Here is an 8,434-nt window from a genome sequence, read left to right as displayed (position 1 = left end):
TTCTTGTATTTTGAAAATAAAAAAAAGCTATAAATACATTTAAAAAAGAAAGTGGTGACCTTAGAGATACTCCCAAAGAAGCCAGATGGCTACAGAAATGCTGGGTACCATTTAGATCTGGGGTCAATCCAATGCTGGCGTTTGGATTCCCCAAATAGGAATATTTATTCATCATCTCAATTGATCTTAATTTGTATGTTTTTGCTTACTAACATTAAACTCAATAGATCCTGCCAAGAAATTGCCCTCTCTATAAAAGATCTTAAGTGCTAAATATGTTCTCGTACCAGTAATCTTCTCCAAAACCTTATATAATGTCAACCTTGCAGAGATTGGGGAGGTAGCCTTCTACAGGCTTTCTTCCTCTAATAAATGACCTAATAAGTTTCTATCTGAAACTATTATATATTTTGAAGTTCATTCTCATGCTTAATACAGGAAGTTTCACTTTATTTGGAGACAATGAAGGGAGATAAATGTAAAAATGTCCACTGGTACTATATTGATTGTTTTTCAGAATATGGAGCAATGCTCTGAAACCTGTAGGATTAAGAATAGCTAACTTTCCCCTTAGTGGTCTATTAAATCTGGTTGGTCACATCTTTGTCCTTGTATGTCTATATACCAAGATCATATCAAAAACAGAACAAAATTTTATTCTAGAGGGTTTGGTAGTGACAGATGATTTTTCTAAAACCCCCTTGCCTTATCAGTAATAGTGACTTAAAGCAGTAGGACATCAGAATAGTAGACATATATTTGTATATGGCCCTAGAACTGAAGTGCAATGACACTGATTCTGGGATTCAATCTCTTAGCTACATGAGAAGGAATCTTGAATTCTACATGCAATATGATTATTCTTATGTTTATGAATTCACATGTTAAATATCATATTAATATATGTAAATTATATATTAATATATGTAAAGAGTATATGTTAGTAAGATACTAAGGGAATTCAAATAGGGACAATGATTCAAAAATGAACTTTTTTCTAACAGGTCACCAGTGTTTTTTAGATCTAGTTCATATAGCCAATGGTCTTTGGACTTAGGATCTTATAGGGATTCAACATGATAATTTACCTATGGATGTTTTCAAGAGGCAGAATGTGGTATAAATTATGCCTCCTACCAAAGTTTACTCTATTGTATAATTATCATCTTTTTAATTTTAAATAAAGCCCCCAAACTCTGAAAAGTTAAATTTGACTGAGAGTAATAATCTTGTTTGAAATAGAGGATTTAATGGAATGTTTCCACAACTACTGTTGAACAATCAGACAATCCCTGATTTAAGGACCATGAATTTGTATTTAGATGGCCAGTCTTACTCCATCCCTTACTCTGCCATAATCTCCACCTCAAATTGTCTGACTTTACTCTTAATGTTTCTATAAGAAACATGGATAAAATTTCTGCCCAATATTAGGTTCAGAAAGATGCCTTATTATAAGTGTTCTAAGTAATCTACTTGCTAGATAGAAGGTTATTTCATGAATTAGCCTTAGAAACTAACCATTACATGTAACATCTTTTCTCTTGGAAAATAAATTCCACATTTCACACAAGAAAGTAATATACTTTTGTAATTCAGATAATGTATACATTTACCAGGATCAAAAGCCAATTCATTGATCTAAAACTGAAAAATTTCACTGGTTTCTTTTGCTTAAAAAAAAATTAAGATACTTCATGTTCATCACTAATCAAGCAATTTCTCTTTGATTTTTCACAATATTTCAGAGGTTACAGCTCAGCAAAGAACTCACAATTCCTTTGGTGATCAAAACTCATTGATACCAACTTGATTTATCTTTTATAGTGTTTTTGCTTATCTCCAATTTCAACTACATGTAAATAAATAAATCATTTTAAAGAATATTCCAGGACAAAAATTTTATCCTTAGTGGAGAAGACAGAAGCACAATTTTACTTGAGTAGTTTGGCCTTTTTTCCAATTACCTTGACCTGGAAACATCTCTAATTTCATTGTGAATATTAACATTTCTGATGTTATTCTAAAAATGAAACAAAATAAAATTATCATTTTTTTGTATTCTTTCTAAAAAATAAAATTAGATCAATTAAGGTAATAATGGCTATACATGGCCTCATTGCCTGGATTAGAGCAAAACTCCATGTTTGAGAATTTACAAGAAATTCACATTGGGAAGCTCATTATACAAGCATAAGCTTCACTACATATGGCACATCAAATAGGAAAAAAAAATGCACAAAGAAACACAGAAATACACACACTATATGACAATACAGGCAGAAGTTCATCTCAACAGAAGCAAAATCCATCAGAAGACAGAGAATTGTATGATAGTGAATATCTCAAGAGAGGGAACATGCTTGGTCATGGGTTCTGATTATGGAGATGTTAAGCATTAATGATAGGATTGGTTGGGAACAGGTAATAGATGACAGTTGTGGGAAGGAGACATACCAGATGTGGATAAAGTTTTTGAATCATTTATCAATACCAAACTCAGGTGGGAGAAAATTCCTTATTGGAATTAAAAACTTAGGTGAGGTGTTATTCAGAGATCCAGGAATGTATGATCTTGCATCTATTTACTGCAACAACAACAAAAAAAGTCATATAATCAGAAATCATGATTCTTTAAGTGCTTGACACAGAATTTGAATGAGTATAGGATTTCTGTCATACTTTATATGTTTATAATTATGACCATTTAGCCTAGGTGATTCTACATTGAAATCCTATCATTTATAACTACATCAAACAAAAATATTTCAAAAATCACAATTGTCACCATAATAATTGCATTTTTATCTTTGTGTAAATATGACTTTAATATTTATTTTCTTCAGAATTCAGTAGTTGTCAGATACAATTTTTAATTCTATAGGTTATAAAAAGAGCAATCTCTACTTTAAGTGAAATATGGCATAGTATCATTATTAATAGGACAATGCCCTTTCTCATTAACTAAGAGTGATGAAGAAATTTCTGTTTCCTGCATGAATGGCATCTCTCTAAAATTTTACATAAGTTCTCTCCTTCTGTGGATGATACAATTTAGCTCTTGCTATACTAAATAAAATGAAATGATTTGTTAAAACTTTTTTTCTATATATGGATGTCATCTTTATTATTGAATTTATTATTAATATAACATTTGATTTTTGCTCAAGCCTTTCTACACTATTCTTTTCCTTTGAATAATTGTGGTTAAGCCTACACTTGCAATAAATATTTTTAGAAGCTTTTGCATTAGTCATTCTATATGACTTTCTAGACTGTCTAAAGCTGTATGGTTCACTGAAAAGCCTAAGATACAACAATGAGGAAACATGAATTTCAGTTTCCATTCTGCCCCTAACTTGCTCCATGACTGAGCAATTAGCTTTACCTGTCTTTTCCTTAGATTTCTTATATGTAAAATAAGAAATCTGATCTAAATTACTGAAAGGGTTAATTCAGCCTCTAACAATGTTCAGGTGTATATTTTTAATCTTAACTAAGTACCATCATTTCTCAAAATGTTCAATGTCTTCCCATACCACTTTTATTTTTTTAATCAAATAATGTTCCTTATTCTGACATTCAAAAATCTATATAATTTAATTCCACCCACGTTCCCAGAACTATCTCATGCTACTCCTTAAGTATTCTGTATTGCAACGAGAATGAACTTCTTTAATTTCCCCACTCTTATCCTATCATCTTCCTCTTTAATTAAATTCAGTAAATGTTTTATTAAGCACCTTTTATGTGCCAGGTACTGTGCTGGCAATAAGAAAAAGAAAGACAATATCTTCCCTCAAGGAGTTTACAATATAATGGAAAGACAATGCAAAAAAGATGCAAAAATTGGTGAAAAAGAACCTGGATATATCTGGCCAGACATGGAGTTGAAAACACGGATTGCCTCTGATGGAAAATGGTTATGCTATCATACTTTGAATGAATTCACACTCCCTGTTAATCTATCTAATCTTTTGAAATCTTACCCTTCCTCCAATGTTCAACTCAAGTATGTCTTCTGATCATAAAAACTATTCTCCTCATCCCTACCTTTGCAATGTTGTGGGACTGTTGGTCTGTACCAAGGTTCTGGTTTCATTTGATAGAATGGTATTTGTTAAAGCTGCCAAGAAAAGGTCTACTTCAAGAGATACAAACTGAAATTCCGGAGGAGAGAAGGAAAAACAGGTTATTAGTGCATAGGAACATTTAGCAATCCAGAATAAAAACAAATATAGCACAACAACAAGAGCAAATGATAATCTCAGTCACCAATAGAAACATCATCTGCCAAATTGCTTCTGTATAGAAGGGGATATGATTGTGAAGCTTATACTGAGTTACTAAAGTATGGTGTGAAAATTGGCCTGACAAATTATGCTATCCCTTATTATACAAATCTGCTGGTAGCCTTCAGTCTTCTTAACAGATTTGGCATGGATAAGTGATCTATGAAATGGGAGTACCTAGAGATGAGTGCTGGTCAGCCTTATGCTTTTACATGCTAGCTGGCAGATCTTGCCAGAACTACCATTAGAAACAAAGTTTTTTGGGGTCCTTACAGGACCTGTGGATCATGGCCTGTCTATTTCTTACAGTATCAAACGCTTCCCTGGGTATGATTTAGAAATCAAGGAATTCAGTATTGGAATACATAATAAACACATTTTTAAACCAAAATATTACAGAGTATATATGTTATTTCATGGAAGAAGAACAGATATTAAAATTATCATAGCACATGAAAATAATATAACTCCTGTCGTGATGGAAATATAAAAGAAAGATCTTGTTGGTATATGGAAGACTCTAGTATACAAAAAATAAACTCAAGAGGAAAGTTACAAAGATGAAACCTTCCCAAAATATCCCTTGCCAGAAGAAAGACCAATTGTTCAGAAGAAGCTGAATTTCCTCAGAGCCCAGGAACATGCAGCTGATAGTTAAAACATGGAAATTTAGGAAATTTTGGGGGATTAAAACAATAAACTTGCTGAACAATAATAGTAACAAAAAGAAAACCTTATTTCCTCTTTTCTTAAGTGTCTCATTGAAATTGTCACAGACATCAACTCTATGATAATAGCTTCTATCTTTATATCAACAGGATTTAGCACAATGTGTTGCACAGAAAAATGCTTAATAATCATTTATCAAAGGCAAATTATTAAAATACTTTATAATTATTATTATCAACACCTTGGTTTTAAGTAGACATAGATTTTAAATCCTGCTTCAGATTTATATTTATTGTAGGATCTCTGGAAGTCACTTAATTCTGTCTGTTGTTAAATCTGTAAAAGAAGGGATCATAGCACCTATCTTTTGGGTTATTATCAGAAATAAATGAAATAATTTATATACAGCATTTTTAAACCCTTAAATGCAATGTACATTGTTTTAGAAAATAAAGACATAGATATATGAGCTTCTTAGTGATGATTTAATCCTCTTCTTATTTCTGCTCTTTTTTCATTAGTTGATAGTAGTTTTTTTCTGAATTAACTGCCATTAAAAAGTCTTAGATGACCTATATTTATTTAATAGGGTCTGTCTTAGTTGTCCTATTCTATAACAGAGAAATAGTAATATATAGATAAATTCAAACTATTATTTATGTGACTCAGGTCGTTGTGAGTCAAGTACATCAATTTGGATGACACACATTATTATGTAATATCATTTTCTTTAGGACATACTTTTCTTCTTTCTCATTTGTACCACTCTAGTTTTTTTCATTAGAAACCATATTTTTCTTTTCCTTTTTTTTTTTTTTTTGGTAAAAAAAAAGTTTCAACATCTATAACAGAGTGGTCTTTCATTCCAATTCTATAAAACACTGAATTCACTTTGGGTTCATTTGGTAAGATTGTTATAGTTCTCATATTCATAATAATAAAATAACTTTAGTGTAAACTGTTCTTCCAAATTGCTTTATTGATTGAAAAAAAATGAGATAATTCATAGGCATGGAATAAAAGCTAACAGACCAGTTACTACTAAGGGGAAAAATGAACTCTTCTATTAGCAAACCTTTCCAAAGATGATCAATTAAATATTTTAAAATGTGACATACTACAGAGGGCATTCATGAATAATGAATATGTTTGGTTAAGGAAACAAATGCTATTTCATGCTGTAATTTTTGTAGATAAATCACTGAAGAGAGCTACCAGGAACTTGAACTAAATGCTAAAAATAATGTTTCAATCACATATTCCTAGCAAAAGAGGGCATGTTAAGATACAATGTTAAACCCAGTGGAAAATGACTTCCTACATCTCTAAACTTTTACAACAGAAAAGTTCATAATTGTTATCCATTAGAACTATGTACTTATCCAGCCTGTGAAGAGGATTGAATGAAAAAAAATCTGCCCAGGAATGATTAAATCTTCAGTACAGAGAGTCCTCATGCCACTTTCTCTAAGGTTGTCTAGCAGGAAAGAATTGATTTCTTTCTGCTTTTACCTATACTCTCCAAATGTGAAATATTATATGATCTCTATTGTTGTGGCTTTTTCCAACTCCATCATTCATACACGAGAAAAATATATATGGGAAAATTGTTTCAAAATATTCTATCAAAAAGTCGAACTGAGCTTGAAACTTACTGTTTCTCAACGTTAATTAATTCTAGACATCCTCTATGACTTACATAATAAAAATACTATTAATGAAAAATTCAGAATGTCAAATATATAAAAGTAAGACAATTTTATGCATGTAATACATGATATATTAGTAATTACACTAAGATAAATTCTTTGTTTTAATATATGTAGGGGTTGTTTCTATCATTACAAATTTGGAATAGAAATTTTAATTCTGCAACTGGTTTAGGTGATTGTCCATTCTGATTCATTCATTTTTCCCAGTAGAACTTTTAGGTCTCTAATATACACAATTAGTATGCATAAGCAAATCATGTGAATTGCTCATGAACTTAGTCAGAAACTTAACTGATGGACATCTGTGATCAATCTCACGTGTACAAATGGCCTCCTTATTTCCAAGGTAATAGCAGATGGAGTAGCTGTTTCATTTTAAAATATAGTCTTTAACAAAAAGAAAAAAATAATAATTTTAATGTGAAGATATGCTCAATTTGGTATACCTTGAAGAAATCATGTTAAGAGAAACAAAAAAAAGTTTATATCAAATATATATGATTGATACAAAAATTAATTGATCAAAACACTTGATGAAATGGAAATATGAATTTTCATTATATTCATTATGTTCAGCAGCGTTGATCCTTACTTCATTCTTGTCATTAGTACTGCTCTGTAAGACTAAAGAATGATGAAAGTAATGGAGGAAGGGAGGAAGAAGAAAACAGCAGAGAAACAAAGAGAAACAAATGTAGACACAAAGAAAAAGAACAAGAGAGAGAGATAGAGAGTAGAGAAATAAATGTTTATTAAGTACCTGCTACATGCCAGGAATTAAATTAAACATTTTATAAATATAATCTCATTTGATTTCCCCAACAACTTAAAAAGAAAAGTACTATTATTATACCAATTTTACAGTTGTTAAAACTGAAACAGACAAAGGTTAAGTGACTTACTTCATGAGAAATGACATTATTAGTAAGATCTTTAATTCAGATTTGAATTTTCCTGACTTCAGATCCAATGCTCAATCAACTGTGCCATTTAGCTGCCTATGAAGTAAAATAAACAAACAAACAAAACTGGCATGTGTTCAGGTGTATATTTAAATATTAGAGAAACTGCTCACAATAATTCAAGACCATATCTTTTACAACATATACATACAGAATAATAATAAAAAAAAAAACTTATATATCGCTGTACATTGTAGGTGAAATTTGAGCTGTGTGAGTAGATCCCTATGCATAGTAATCACCCAAAACTAAAATATTCTAATCACTTAAAAGCTGAAGTTTCTCCTGTGTTATGTGTACCCTACATTGGTGATGAAGAACATGAAGATTGGCCCATCAGACTATATCGTATGAGTAGCCAGTTTTCAGGTAAAAACCTAAGGTATTTTTCCTTGGTGATTCATTCCAGTTTTATGACCTCAATACAATATTCAATGAAGAATAAAGAGTATAGTGGTGTTTTTCTTTCTTTTTCTTTTTCTTTTTTTTGCCATTTAGAATAAGCAATACAATAATGTCACTTAGGAATTTCAGCATCAGAATTTTAATATAGATAGAAATACAGTACTAAATCAAATTTTGTAGTTCAAAAACAAACAAACATATTTTGGATGGTACTCACAGAAACATCATTGAATCAATGTGGTTTTGAATTGGTACAAAACTCATGTTATTCATGAAAATTCATAGATGTTTGCTAAAATATATATCTAAAACCAGAAACAATACTTGATCTTACGAAACATACAGTCTTCTTTTGCTGAGACATCAGCAGTCTACTGAATATATAAACTCATAA

The 8,434-nt window shown here is 30.8% G+C and overlaps 1 pseudogene; it reads left to right on the top strand.

Moving 5' to 3' along the window:
* Positions 1-3,884: 3,884 nt before the first annotated feature.
* Positions 3,885-8,138, top strand: LOC127547148 (60S ribosomal protein L5-like; annotated as a pseudogene).
* The last annotated feature ends 296 nt before the right edge of the window (positions 8,139-8,434 follow it).

Source organism: Antechinus flavipes, chromosome 1 (assembly GCF_016432865.1).
Source record: "Antechinus flavipes isolate AdamAnt ecotype Samford, QLD, Australia chromosome 1, AdamAnt_v2, whole genome shotgun sequence".
Taxonomy (NCBI): domain Eukaryota; kingdom Metazoa; phylum Chordata; class Mammalia; order Dasyuromorphia; family Dasyuridae; genus Antechinus; species Antechinus flavipes.
This window is presented reverse-complemented; position numbering and strand designations above follow the sequence as displayed.